Source organism: Gossypium arboreum, chromosome 2 (genome assembly GCF_025698485.1).
Source record: "Gossypium arboreum isolate Shixiya-1 chromosome 2, ASM2569848v2, whole genome shotgun sequence".
Classification (NCBI taxonomy): domain Eukaryota; kingdom Viridiplantae; phylum Streptophyta; class Magnoliopsida; order Malvales; family Malvaceae; genus Gossypium; species Gossypium arboreum.
Window position 1 is genome coordinate 105374007 of NC_069071.1, and position 15697 is coordinate 105389703.

Below are 15697 nucleotides of genomic sequence, written 5' to 3' on the forward strand. Positions count from 1 at the left end.
GAGAGGCGTCCAACAAGGGGAAATCGAAGGTCATCGAGTAGCCGACTTGGAATTATTTTACCCAACACAAGGTAAGTCATTAAGCATATAGTTGGTATTGATTTAAATGATCGTAATACCTATGCAATTGTGTTTAGTGAGATGAAATGTATACAAATGTATATGTATGTAGAGATGAAATTGTCGAATGTAAAAAGGAAGTGAAGCGTATATAGTGGCTGGTTTTCGGCACTAAGTGTGCGGGCAATAAGTGTTCACGGTTGAGAGAATGGCACTAAGTGTGCGGGCTTGAAATGCATGGCACTAAGTGTGCGAGTTTAAAGTACATGGCACTAAGTGTGCGTGGTTGATTATTAAGCACTATGTGTGCGAACCCACTATATATATATATATATATATATTTTCTATCAATTATTTATATTAAGGGTGCGACCTTACCGAGTCGATTTCGGACAGCGGAAAGGGTAAGTACCTTGAGTTCATGGCTAATAGGTGCTATGTTTATATATGGAGTTGAGCGTGGTAAGTTTTGAACCTATGCGATGATTATAATTGAAGTCACGTACATAAGGTTCATCATGGAATAGGTGAAAGTTCGTTTAGTTGTATGATTGTAACGAAAATAAAATGATGTATGGAAATGCCTCAATTATCCTATCGAATAGCGTATGAAATGTCAATGTAGGACCTGGAATGAGATTGAATCGTAAGGTCTAAGAAACTATGGCATAGTTCGGTATGGATGGAGTACTTAGCCTCATTTCGCTGTTTCCTCTTGTGAAAATTTTATTAATGGATGGTAGTGTGATGCTTATGACTTACTGAGTTATATACTCATTCGGTGTTTGCTTGTCACCCATTTTAGGTTTCTTGGACTCGACTTTTTGCGTATTCAGGACCGTCATCGAAGTCATCACACCAGTTTGCAACTTTTTGGTATCTTCTTCTTAGTTGGTCTAAGAGAACATTTCGGCATGTATAGGCTATTATGTTTTGTTTGAACTTTGGTATGTAAAACTTTGGATAGCCATGCGAAAATGGCTTATATACGTTTTGAGCATAATGTTATAGTCATCTTGAATGTATATGTTCATTAAGAGGCATGGAATGTTTGGCAACGATTAGCCATTAGAATGGTTCATCATGATCATAATTTGTGCTATATTTGCTAAAGGGTTAGTTGAATCATAGAAACTATGTAATAGGTAAAGTCTACCCTAAAGGTAGATGTTCACAGCAGCAGTGGTGTGAATTTAAAAAAATCACTAAAAATATTAGAAATGGAATTAAATAGTGAATAAATTATGTAATCGAACCTTGGTGAATCTACTTCCATATGGAAGAAATGATATGGTCATATGAGCTGTATTTTAAGAGATATTTAAGTTTTCGTGAGACAGGGCCAGAGCGATTTCTGGATCCCCTAATCTGAATTTGGAAATTCATTATAAATTAACCAGAGATAATTAGAAATCATGCCATATATGTACAGATTCCTTTTTGAGTCTAATTTCATTAGAAACAAACGGCATAAGCATTGAAGTCCTACACAAGGAGTTATTTAAGTCGCAATGCAAGAAGGTCAGTGTAGTCGAACCCTGTAACAGGGGAGACTTTAACTAATAAACTGTACTAATTGGCCCAACCAAAAATTCTAGAAAAAAATTTGTAGATGGATATATGAGTCTAGTTTCAGGGAAAAATCACGAAACTGATTTTCGAGTTGTAGAACTCAAGATATGATTTTTAAGGTGACAGTGACACAGTTAGCCAGCTGTCTGGAAACTTTTTTTTATGAACGGTGAAATTAAGTGAACGAAGTCTGTTAACCCCTCGTATCCGACCCCGGCGACGGTCTCGTGTACGGGGTGTTACACAGTTCATGTCATTCTTATATAATCTCGTAACAGAACTGTGCCCGTTGAAACATTTAAAATATTGTTGGATACACGGAAAGTACACACAATGTTTAAAAAAACTGTAATCCATCAATTCATATTTAGGAATGCTCATACGAACATGTAAATGGGAAGCTCTTTTGAGCCATATAACGGGAAACTCGTGTGAGCTGCATAACGGGAAGCTGTTATGAGCAATTTATCGGGAAGCTCAAGAGAGCCAAATATTGGGATGCTCATAAGAGATAAATAATGGAAAGCTCGTGAGAGCTGTGGTGTATCTGCAACGCATGCAAGATGACAACCAATCGGGAGCCCTTAATGACATGTCATTTGTATCCATCCAATTTCTAAAGTTCAAATGGGACTCGGTACTTGCTGGATATGTGATCAGTATTTTACATGGAAATTACACATTTCACATACATAACAATATTCAATTCAAAACATAAAAATATACAATTTAGTTACACGAACTTACCTCGACAAGTATACATAGATTTATAAGCTACTAATCTAATACTTTTTTCTTTTCCTCGATCCAATTCTGTACCAAGTTTATCTGGATCTATACGAATGAATTTAACTCAATTTAATATAATACATATTTAATTCAATCCAACACAGATATTTTGGTAAAATTTGTATTTTGCCCCTATACTTTTAATTAATTACAATTAGTCCCTAGGCTCGAAAAATGAAATTCATACAATTTAATTTTTATTCAAACCTAGCTGAATTTTCATACATATCAATAGCTGCCGATGTATTTCAAAAAAATTTAGAATTTTTCCATAAATTTATCATCTTTTCATTTTAGTCCCTAATTCATAATTTCATCAAAATTCTCTTTACAAAAGTTATTTATCTAACAATAACCTTTCATTTTCTACCATAAAACTTCAAAATTAAACTATATTCATTCATTAAAAAACCCTAATGCTTTAACTGTTTTGCAAATTAATCCCCAAGATAGCTAGATTAAGCTATTACGATCTCGAAAACATAAAAATCATTAAAAAAAGGGACAAGAATACTCACCTAATTAAGTAAAATAAGCTTGTCTATCTTCAAGCTTTCATGGCTAGGGTTTCCATGTTTTATTTTAGGAAAGATAATGAAAATGATGACAATTCGTTTTATTTTATTTATTTATCATCATTTTGTCATTTACTTTCCAAAATTAACCTTAATAATTTACTAAATTCCAATGATTAATAATCATCCTTATCTACTAACTCCTCTAAATGGTTTATTTTCCATATAAGGACCTCTAATTTTAAATTTCATAGCTATTTGATACCTTTAGCTACTAGAATTCAACTTTTGCACTTTATACAATTTAGTCCTTTTTATCAGATTAGACATGTAATCAGGAAACTTTCTTAACAAAATTTTAATACAATATTCCTATCATACAGTAGACCATAAAATAATATTAAAATAAATTTTCTTTTAACTTCGGATTTGTGGTCCCGAAACCACTATTCTAATTTCATTGAAAACGGGTTGTTACAGATCTTTTTTCTTGGTCAGAGGAGAAATTACCAAACGTCTAGCATTCCCTCACGCTCGGCGCCAATGAGTTTTTTTTTATTTGATGGAAAGAAAAAAGAAGACTATGCCCACACCATATGAAATATGACTATATCTTCACCATATGCAATATGAATTAGTAAGTAATAATAGCATGACACTTCGAATTCAATACGAAAATTTTTTTATTTCTTTTTTTTCAAAATATAAGATTATGTATCGAAAGAGTAGTATGAGAGAAAGAGCATTTCCAATTTTATCTTAGTTGTCGTGGGCCCATCTCAGTGTCACAAACTTTTTTTCTTTTCACACGAGAGGCTATTAACAATATTTATGTTATAAAATAAAAGAGTATGAAAAAAGACTATTTTTCTTTCTTTTTTTTCAAAAGAAAAGAAACTTTGGGATTGATAAATCACGCATTTAAATAAATATATAAAGAAACGGAGCCATCATAGTTTTTTGAACTTTTCCAAAAAAGAAGGGTGATAATTGGATTATTTAGTGACTTGGGTCTAATAGACGCACTCTATATTTTCTCTTTTTCCTTTTTTGATGAAAGAAAAAATAGAATTCCATTGTAAAGTAGTGTGCAATGCATAAAAATGCATGTACGGTTGTTCAGTTCTATCTTTTTTTTTCTTATTTCTATTCTTTAGCTATTTTTAGCTATTTTTAGCTATTCTTCTTGCCTCATTATGTGAGTTAAAAGATCCTTTTATTATGTTATATCATCAGGGTAATGATCCATCAACCTACTAGTTCTTTTTATGAGGTACACACAAGAGAATTTATCTTGAAAGCGAAAGAACTACTGAAACTTCGCGAAACCCTCACAAGGGTTTATGTACAAAGAACGAGCAAGCCCTTATGGGTTGTATCTGAAGATATGGAAAGAGATGTTTTTATGTCAGCAACAAAAGCCCAAGCTCATGGAATTGTGGAACTCGTAGCGGTTAAATAAGTTAAATAACAAATAGCAATAGAAACGATTTAACACCAATCCATAATTCAATCAAGATTGATTTAATCCCTTTCTTCATTTCCTTCTTAACTTAAGCCTAAAGGGTTAATATTTTATTAATCTATTAAATAGAAAAAAAGTAATTCAAAATCATCTGGTTAAGATCAATCTAAACCAGTCTATTACGTATATGATTTAGTATGCCAACTATTAAACAACTTATTAGAAATGCAAGACAACCGATTAGAAATGTCATGAAATCCCCTACTCTTAGGGGATGTCGTTAGCGCCGAGGAACATGTACTAGGGTGTATGTGTGACTTGTTTAGATCATGGGCTTAGAAAAAAAAGAAACAACTTGTAACAACCCAAATTTCAGTGATGTCGAAAACAGTGATTTGGGGATCACTAAATCCGAGAAGTGAGTTGAAAATTTAATAAATTAATACCTATGAGTCAAGTGTGATTATAGAAGTATTTTTTTAATTGGTGAATTTTGTGATTTAAAAGAATTAATTAGGTAAAATCGGGTTGAAAACGAGGTATCAAGACCTCGAATTCATAAACCAAGCCATAAATATTTTTATAAATATTTATGTAGTGTTATTAAGTTAGTATTAAATTTTTGTTAAAAAATTTTAACGTTTAGTTAGTCAATTAATTAAAAAGGACTAAATTGAAAATAGTGCAAAATTTTCTAAAGTGATTAAATAGCTTAAGTGACTAATAAGGAGGGATTTAAAAAGAATTAGACCCAAATTATATGGGCTGGACGGTTTGGGCAAAAAAATCCGTAAAAAAATAAGGAGAAACAAGGGCAAAATTGGAAATTTTGCAAATTAAACATATAAAATAAAGAAAAAATCGAAAAATCTAGAGATATCATCATTTTTATTCAGAAAAAATACCATGGGAGGTTTGGAAGTTGCTGGTTTTTCATATTTTTATTAAATTAAACATTAATATACATTTTACTTAAATAACCTTATTAATATCATTAAAATTCCACCAACTAATGTCCATTTATGTCATTTAATAAAATCCATGGTCAAATAATCACATAAGGACCTCACAATTAAGGAGACATAGCAAATAGGCACTTTAACAATTAGAAGGCCAATTTTACAATTTACGCGATTAGGTCCTTTTATCAAATTAAGAACACAAATGATAAAATTTTCACACAAAACTTTCACACATGTTTAAACACATACTTTAAATACCGAAAATAATATTAAAATATTTTTTTAATCGAATTTGTGGTCCCGAAATTACTAGTTTGACTAGGGTCTGAACCGGGCTATTACAACTCTCCCCTTTAGGGATTTTCGTCCCCGAAAATCTTACCAGTGAATAGGTTTGGATATTGTTTTCTTATAGTATCCTCGGGCTCCCATGTGGCTTCTTCAACCCCATGCCAATGCCACAACACTTTCACTAATTCAATTTTCTTAATTCTCAACTCTTTGACCTCACGAGCTAAAATCTGTATCGGTTCTTCATCATAAGACATATTAGAATGAATTTCAACCTCAGTCAGAGAAATGACATGTGAAGGATCTGATCTATATCTTCGAAGCATCGATAAATGAAACACATCATGAATCTTTTCTAGCTCTGGTGGCAACGACAATCTATAAGCAACCAGCCCAATACGTTCCATAATCTCATACGGGCCCGATGAACCTTGGACTCAATTTGCCTTTTCTGTCAAATCGAAGCATTTTCTTCCACAAAGACACTTTCAGAAATACTTTGTCGCTGATTTCAAATTTAATATATTTTCTTTTTAAATTTGTGTACAATTTCTGACAATCCATAGCTACTTTCAAACTATCTCGTATTACTTTCACTTTTTCTTTTGTTTATCTGATCAAATCAACCCCGTGAATCTTATTCTTACCAAGCTCTGTCCAATATAGCGGTGTTCGACATTTGTGACCGTACAAAGCTTCGTAAGGAGCCATTTTGATACTTGGTTGACAGCTATTATTATATGCAAATTCAATCAGTGGCAAATATCATTCCCACGTACCTTCAAACTCAAGAATAGAACATCTCAACATATCCTCAAGTATCTGAATAATCCGCTCAGATTGACCATCTGTCTATAGGTGAAAAGCAGTGCTAAAGTGTAATTTCGTACCTAAAACATCTTGCAGTTTCTTCCAAAACCGTGATGTGAACCTCGGATCTCTATCCGATACAACAAAAATAGGTACTCCGCGCAATCTCACAATCTGAGAAATGTACAACTCAACAAGCTTATCAAGTGAATAATTTGTACAAACCGGGATAAAATGAGCCAATTTAGTCAATCTATCAACAACAACCCAGATTGCATCTTTCTTACTCGGTGATAGAGGTAAACCCGATACAAAATCCATTATCACTCTATCCTATTTCCACTCCGGAATCATAATCGGCTATAATAAACTAGATGACACCTGATGTTCAGCTTTAACTTGCTGACAGATCAAACATTTCGAAACAAATTCTGAAATATCTCTTTTCATACCATGCCACCAATAAAGCTGTTTCAAATCATTATACATTTTCGTACTACCCAGATGCACAGATAACTGACTACTATGAGCTTCATTCAAAATCATCTGAATTAACTCTGAATTTTTCGGAACACAAACCCGACCTCGAAATCTCAAACAATCATCATTATCAACTCGAAATTCAGAATCAGAATTCATATCACACTGAGCTCGTTTTGCTAAAATCTCATTATCAATATTTTGAGCATTAATAATCTATTGTAAGAACAAAGGTCTCGCTTTCAATTCCGCTAAAATCGAATCATCATCAGACAAAACTAAATGAGCATTCATGGCATATAATGCAAACAATAATTTCCGACTCAAAGCATCAGCAACAACATTTGCTTTTCCCGGATGATAATTCATAATAAGCTCGTAGTCTTTTAGCAATTCTAACCATCTTCTCTGTCGTAAATTCAAATATTTCTAAGTCATCAGAATTTCAAACTCTTATGATCTGAATACACATGACATATAATGGCGGCAAATCTTCAAAGCGAACACAATCGCAGCTAATTCAAGGTCATGCGTCAGATAATTCTTTTCGTGCGGTTTTAGCTATCTCGAGCATAAGCTATAACTTTGCCTTCCTGCATCAAAACACAACCCAGACCATTCAACAAAGCATCACTGTAGATCACAAATTCTTTACCCGATTCTAGTTGTACTAATACTGGAGTCTCAGTCAATAGGACTTTCAACTGATCAAAGCTTTTCTGACACTTTTCAGACCAATCAAATTTAACATCTTTTTGAAGCAATTTCGTCAATGGAGTCGCGATCATAGAATATTCTTTTACAAACCGTCGATAATAACCAGCAAGTCCTAGAAAACTACGGACTTCATAAACATTTCTAGGAGGCTTCCAATCTAAAATAGCCAAAACCTTGCTCGGATCAACTCGGATACCAGATGCCGACACAACATGTCCTAGAAAACTGACTTCTCGTAACTAAATTTCACATTTGCTAAACTTCGCATATAACTACTTATCTCATAAAGTCTGTAGTACCATTCTCAGATGTTTGGCATGTTCAGTTTCATCACCCGAATAAATCAAAATGTCATCAATGAATACAATGAAAAATCGGTCTAAATACGGTCTGAAAATTCTATTCATCAAATCCATAAAAACAGCAGGTGTATTTGTTAATCCGAAAGGCATAACCAAAAACTCATAATGTCTGTACCTCGTTTGGAAAGTAGTTTTCAGAATATTTGAATCTTTTACTTGCAACTGATAATAGCCCGATCTCAGATCTATCTTTGAAAACACAGTAACTCCTTTCAACTGATCAAACAAATCATCAACTCGGGGCAGAGGATATTTGTTATTAATAGTTACTTTATTCAACTGATGATAATCAATACACATTTTCATCGTGTCGTCTTTCTTTTTCACAAACAGAACAGGTGCACCACAAGATGAGAAACTCGGTCTTGCGAATCCTTTACCGATTAATTCTTGCAACTGAGACTTTAACTCTTTTAACTCGGTCAGAGCCATTCTATACGGAGCTATCGGAATCGGAGTGGTTCCCGGTATTAACTCAATGCCAAATTCAACTTCTCAAATCGGAGGTAATCCCAGTAACTCATCAGGAAACACATCTGGATATTCACAAACAGTTGGCACTGATTTAATCTTTTTTTCAGTCACTTTCGTATCAAGCACATAAGCTAAATAAGCTTCACAACCCTTTCTCACATATTTCTAAGCTAACATCACTGAAATCCTTGCTGGCAATCCATTCAAATCATCTAATTCCATACGGATAATCTCACTATTCTAACATCTCAAATCAATCATCTTTCGTTTGCAATTTACAACAGCATCATGCATCGTTAGCCAATCCATACTTAGGATTATGTCAAACTCGTCAAATGGTAAGAACATCAAATCGGCTAAAAAGTAATTATTCTGAATCAACAACGGAAAATTCTTGCATACTTTATCAACCAATACACACTTACCTAAGGGGTTTGATACTCTAATTACAAATTCAGTAAACTCTACCGGTAAAGTCTTACTGGATACTAAATTCATACATATATATGAATGAGTAGACCCTGGATCTATCAATGCAATAACTTTAGTATCATAATGAGTAAAAGTACCGATAATAACATCTGGAGATGACACTTCTTCTCGGGCTCAAATAGCGTAAGCTCGTGCAGGTTCTCTAGCATCAGATCTCGCTGTAGTGTATCGCGTTACACCTCTACCACCACTCGTATTTCCCGTGTTTCTCGGTGGTCTACCTCTAACTGCAGTGTTACTCGGCCTCATGTTCTGAGCATTATCTTTTTCAGCTAATTATCTTTTTCAGCTAACTCCAAGCAATCTTTTATAAAGTGATCTCGTGAACCACAACTGTAACAAGCTCAGTTATTAGTTTTTCCCCAGCAATCTCCAAAATGTCGTCTTTCACATTGTTTACACTCAGGCTTTACATCCTCTGCATTACCAACACTAGATACGGAGGTAGTTTAAGCTTTAGGGTTGGTATATTGCTTTTCTCGATCTCTATTCTGATATCCCGCTGAAGCTATTTATCGATCATTAAAATCTCTAGATTTTTTTGATGAAGAATGATAAGTTTTATTCATTGATCTCTTTCTCGAATCTCTAGCCTCTGAATTAGCTTTTCTCTTTTCTTTCCTGAGATCATCGGCTTTACAGGAACTCTCAACCAATACTACAAAATCTTTCAGTTCAAGTATCCCGACTAACAGTTTTATATCTTCGTTCAATCCATCAAGAAATCTTTTACACATGATTTCTTCAGTAGACACATATTCTCGAGCATACTTACTCAAACATACAAATTCTCTTTCGTATTCTATTACAGTTATCCGGCCTTGTTTCAATTCCAGAAACTCTTTATTTTTCTGATCGAGGAATCTCTGGCTTATGTACTATTTTTGGAACTTGGTCTGAAAGAATTCTCAGGTAACCCGGTCCCTAGGAACCACTGATGTCAACGTTTTCCACCAGTGATATACATTGTCTCTAAGCAAGAATTCTACACATTTGATACATTCATATGGAGTATAGGAAAACTCATCAAATACTTGGATAGTATTCTCAAGCCAAAACTCAGCCCTCTCGGCATCATCATCAACCGTAGCCCGAAACTCTTCAGCCTCATGTTTACGAATCTTATCAACAGGTGGCTTATTCAATCGAATCAGATCTATTACTTGTGGCACAACCGAAACTTGTTGAGGAATAGGTGGGGGTGGAGGTTGTTGAGCAGACGGATTTGTTCGTACGAATTCCGTGAACCACTCAGTCATTATTTGGAAGAAGGCTTACTTAGCCTCTCCTCCCTGACTACTAGATTTCGGCCTAGATTCCGGCCTAGATTCGGCCGGCACTGCCTCTTGAGCGGGAGTAGGTGCATTGCTCTCAACATCATTAGCTATCGCTCGTTTGGGATCCATTTGCTATATGAAAAACACATTTTAACCATCACATAAGCATTATATACATCATATAACTTACCTATCAAACACATCATTTCGGCCAATTTAAAAGGTCATACATACCAATATTTATAAGCCAAATCTCATGGCTAGATATTCACATCACAAAATATACCAAAATACCTTTAGCTTATACATGCCATATACCAAATATACAACTCTCAAAATGGTACCAAAATAGATGTTCGATAGTGTGAGTGAGTTGCTGACGATCCCTGAATCTGAGCTAGCTTTATAACACTGTAAAACAGAGAACATTTCACACAGTAAGCTTTAAAGCTTAGTAAGTTCATGATATAACACATTTAACTCATCAATTAAAATATAATTTTAGCAATTAGCTAACTTTTAATGCAACTTATCTCATCCTTCATTTACATAACCTTTCATCTACTTCATACTCAATATCATCAACCACATAGGTTCCGTACATACCTGTATAATCACGTTTTTGTCTATCACATTTATCACTTCGATGCTCGATGCACTACTTCATTCGATCATACTTGAACATTCAATAAACTCGCACACTTAGTGCCAATTAATTAGCAGCAACTATAATAACATCGCACACTTAATGCCATTTTTAATAGTCGTAGTTATTTCATTTCTCGCACACTTAGCGCCTCAAATTCGATTCACATTTCACATACTCCAACTTCTCAATCTCATTTCTATTTATTTCATCACATACAAACATTATACAAACAATATGTATTATACATGAACTTACCTCGAACGTAAAAATGACGATATTAGTCGATCAATCGAGCACTTTGTTTTTGCCTCGATCTAGGTCCAAATTTCTCCTTTATTGATCTATATATATTCAAAATTAATGCATTTAATCACCAACACATTTAATTTAATACACAAACACATCTTTGGGCATTTTTACACTTTAGCCCATAAAATTACACATTTTGACATTTTAGTCCTTATTACACAAAACACCAAATATACAAAATTCATCAAAACCATGCCTTATTCGAATTTTCCTATGGTCCCTATCAGCCCATATTTATCATTTATTTCACATTTAGTCCCTCAAAATCTTATTTTTACAATTTAGTCCAAATTACTCAAATTAATCAAAAATTCAAAGACAAAACTTAGTAATCTAACACCTATCTTCCATTTAATATCATCAAGCTTCATAAAACTCACATTATCAACAATGGCACATCTTAAAATCATAATAAATTTAAGAAATTGAAGCATGGGCTTGATAGAACTCTAAGCAACGATTACAAAAATGTAGAAATTATCAAAAACGGAACAAAACTCATACCTTAATTGATGCTTGAACTAGCCGAACCCTAACTATCTCTTTTTCCTTTCTTTTTCTTTGAATTTCGGCAACAAGATGATGATAATGGCTTAATTTTCATGTTTGTTTAATTAATCTAATAACATTAATATACATTTTACTTAAATAACCTTATTAATATCATTAAAATTCCACCAACTAATGTCCATTTATGTCATTTAATAAAATCCATGGTCAAATAACCACATAAGGACCTCACAATTAAGGAGACATAGCAAATAGGCACTTTAACAATTAGAAGGCCAATTTTACAATTTACGCGATTAGGTCCTTTTATCAAATTAAGCACACAAATGATAAAATTTTCATACGAAACTTCACACATGTTTAAACACATACTGTAAACACTGAAAATAATATTAAAATATTTTTCTGACTCGAATTTGTGGTCCCGAAACTACTATTCCAACTAGGGCCTGAACTGGGCTATTATAGAAATAATTAGTTATTCATCAAAATTTCTTTTATTCAATGACCAGAATTAAACAGGGATATATAGCTCGTAGATGTCAAACAAAAATTAGTTTATTTGCTTCAAGCTTTTGAGGGGCTTATTCAAGACTTACTCGAACTATTACTCAACAAAGAATAAGAGCTTAGGTTTTAGCTCATCGGGATAGAGATGAAGATAGAGATAGGAAAGAAAGGGATTTTCATTGTTTGTGGATCACTCAAATAAATGTAATAATTTGCAGAGTGGGGGTATCCTAGAGTTATCGTAGATTAATATACAATCTATACAAGAAAGATTTGCTTCTGAATAGTAAAATACTTGCACAAATAGCTATCTCAAATAAGAAATTCTTTATATGATTTCCAATGAAATTAGAAAATAAGGAGATCGAAAGGAATCCAATGAAATGCTTTGAATGAAATGGGGTTCCCTCGAGAATGAACTCGGGGAAGGTAAAGTAAAAATTAATATGATAAAAAGTTTTGATTTTGATAAGGTCATCAAAACAAGATGAGCGAAGACGCTCAATAAAAAAAGATTTTTTCTTCCGCAATCGGATTCGATTCTTTTATTTATTTTTTCTTATGACACTACTATTTTGGTTATTGAATTTTTTGACAAAAGCACCAGTCTACGTCTGATAATGTTGAATCAATTGAAGGGATAAGCCTATTTATTTTTGGTTCTAAGGGTAGTAGTTCTAGTAGTCGACTCACTCCTTTCAAACTGTTTCTCATTATTAAGAAAGGGTAACAAAGATAAAATACTAACTTGTTTTACAATAATAGTAATTAATCGTTGTTGTTTTAAGGTCAATCTATTTACTCTCCTAAATAATATTTTTCCTTGTTCACTAATAAATCGACTAATTAAGCTCATGTTTCTATAATCAATTCGATCTCTCGATTGGATCGAGGGCAAACACTTACGAAAAGATCACTTGGATTTAAGAAAGTGTCGCTTGGATTTATCTATAATTTCTTTATTCCTTATTTCTAAACAAAATCCTATCCCTATCACTATTCCATTTTGAAAATTCAAATTATAGAATTAATATAATAAATAAGATTTGATTTGTTTATTTTATTATTATTTATCATTTAAATATATAATTTAAATATATTAATAATATATAATAATATATAAATAATATAATAATATACAAATAAATATATAAAGAAAATATGCGCTATATATAACTAATTATATACTTATACTTAATATATTATACTTAATAGTACTAATTATTATTTATCAAGTGAATAATTTTTTATTTCAAATTGTCATAGAAACATAATTAAAAATTAAAAATAATATTAATGGTCTTAAAAGTAGAAAATTAAATTTCTAAAAATACAAGTACAAGTAGGGGAACTAAATTCCTAATTTTTGTAAAGTAAGGAGATTATAAGCTAATTTCAACCAAAATAAACTAGTAGTATATGAACCTTTTTCCTTTTCAATTTTACTCAATTTTGCAGGTTAATTTTTAAATTGAATTTAGAGTTTTTAAAAAAAATATGAAATTTCAAAAAAGTACTGCAAAATTATTGCTTTTTACCAAGGTTTTTCGATTACTCAAAGGGCAGTTTGGTTTCGCCGAGACACTGTTCTTCTCTGGTGTTGGTGTTGTTGGGTTGATGGTTTCAGCTGTGCCACATCACCACAGCTGCTTCTCCCCGCCACCAGCTCCGCCTTCAAGGTTCCCCCATCTATTACTTTCCATTTCCCAGTTGACAAATCCCATCAAATTTATCTTTTAAGGGCAAAAAAAAAACAAAAACGAGAGAATAAAAAGATTGATTCTTTGGTTCTTATGTCATTCAGAAACTCTTCCATCTATGTAATGTGTCTAGATTGAAGCATGTATGGGCTGAAACAACTTCCAAACTCATGAGAACTGGCAATTTTCGATTTGCAAACGACGCTGTCTGTCCTTCGTGTTCGTCTTACTTATTCTTCAATGCGGAAGAACAAAGAAAAGAGTTTTAGTGGATCATCCAAGATAGATACTTACAGGAGAAATTCATTTAACACAAGGAAATTGCCCAACACCCTTATAGATGTTAATGTGTTGTAAGTTTTCGCTTGTGAAAACAATTACATGTTCATTCAACAAAAGATTGAATTGTCCGTATAAAATGAAAAGTAAATTATATAATATTCAGAATTTATGTTGCACAATTGGCAACACAAGGGATGCTCTTGCTTTGGTTTCATTGTAGTTTTAGAAACTGTGGGTTGATATTTGATTACTGGTTATGTATATTGTATTTTCACTCTGTCAAAGAAAAGTAGGTGCCGCTACAAGTTACTGGTTCTTCCAAGCACCCGCAGTTGGTACATCAGGCACAATATTTAGATTAGAAAGTCACCTCGAACTTATTCGAAAAATAAGATTAATGTTCATAAGAACCTCTTCCAACTAATGAATGTCTCCCTTGAAAATTTAGGTTTTCTTTTTCCATTTTCTCTTGAAATAGATTGTTTGCTTTTATTGCGTGTCTTTGTCTCATTTGACATTCTCTTGGCTGTCTAGGTTGGTTCTGTTTCTGTGTTTGTAACGAGATATAGAGGTATGATCAGAGATGCCAAAGAAGATCTGCAACACAGCACAAGTTATTTCCACAAACCCAGTATGATTCTAAGGTTTCACTGCTCTATGTTTGAGAACCTAAAACCATATAATTACCTATCAAAATCCCCGTCTCATACATACCAAATGCAGTCCCTAGAGTTAGATGCCTTCGTAAGTCTAGATTTATTCAAGTTTCTGCTATGATACTGCTTGATACAATGATTTCCTTGAAGAAAATCATAGTATCTAGTAATCCTCCAGCCTACTTTCCTAGCGCATTAAGTGCTTTTGCTCTTAAATTTCTGAGCTCGGTGCTAATGAATGTTGATCATGTCAGTAGTATACCTGTATTTAAAGTAACGTTTGTGTATCATAAGAATCTCCTCATACTTCATTAATACGGACATTTTCAGTTTAACTTCCAAGATTGTTTCATATCTTAACTTACAATTCCAGATAGGAGGCTTGAGTTGAGGAGCAGCAGTTTACTGGTCTGTAGGACCTTCATGGAAGTATGAATCTATGGCCAGCAATGGCCAAAGAATATTCTCAGACTGAAAACCATCTTTTACCTTACTGACAGAAAGCTGAAACCTCAATGAACTAGTTTAAGTATTGACAATTGTGACACAGGCTCTGATTTAAATTGGTTGCAGCTATCCTATATGCAAAGTATAGCAAGGGGTTTGCAAGGTAGAAGTGAATTCTAATCGAACCAGTAATTTACCAGAAAATAATCAAGGGATGATGGTGATTTCCTATCTATATTCTGACACATCACTGACCGTTCAGAGTTCACCACCATTTCTGTATTGCAATTTAGCAAAACAATCTGTTTTCTGATATCTGTAGTGTAGTGAAGTTTGGAGTGAAGATGGCCCTTTTTTTATATTGAAGC

General features: G+C 33.2%; 2 long non-coding RNA genes across 2 annotated transcripts; both read right to left on the reverse strand.

The window, feature by feature from the left end:
• Window positions 1-10452: 10452 nt before the first annotated feature.
• On the reverse strand, window positions 10453-11568 carry LOC128283981 (uncharacterized). The gene is made up of 2 exons (XR_008274286.1): window positions 11171-11568; window positions 10453-10677 (listed from the first exon to the last, which is right to left on the reverse strand). It is a non-coding gene; the product is annotated as an uncharacterized LOC128283981 (long non-coding RNA).
• A 2638-nt stretch (window positions 11569-14206) lies between these two features.
• Window positions 14207-15505, reverse strand: LOC128289367 (uncharacterized). The gene is made up of 2 exons (XR_008278996.1): window positions 15248-15505; window positions 14207-15144 (listed from the first exon to the last, which is right to left on the reverse strand). It is a non-coding gene; the product is annotated as an uncharacterized LOC128289367 (long non-coding RNA).
• Window positions 15506-15697: the final 192 nt, after the last annotated feature.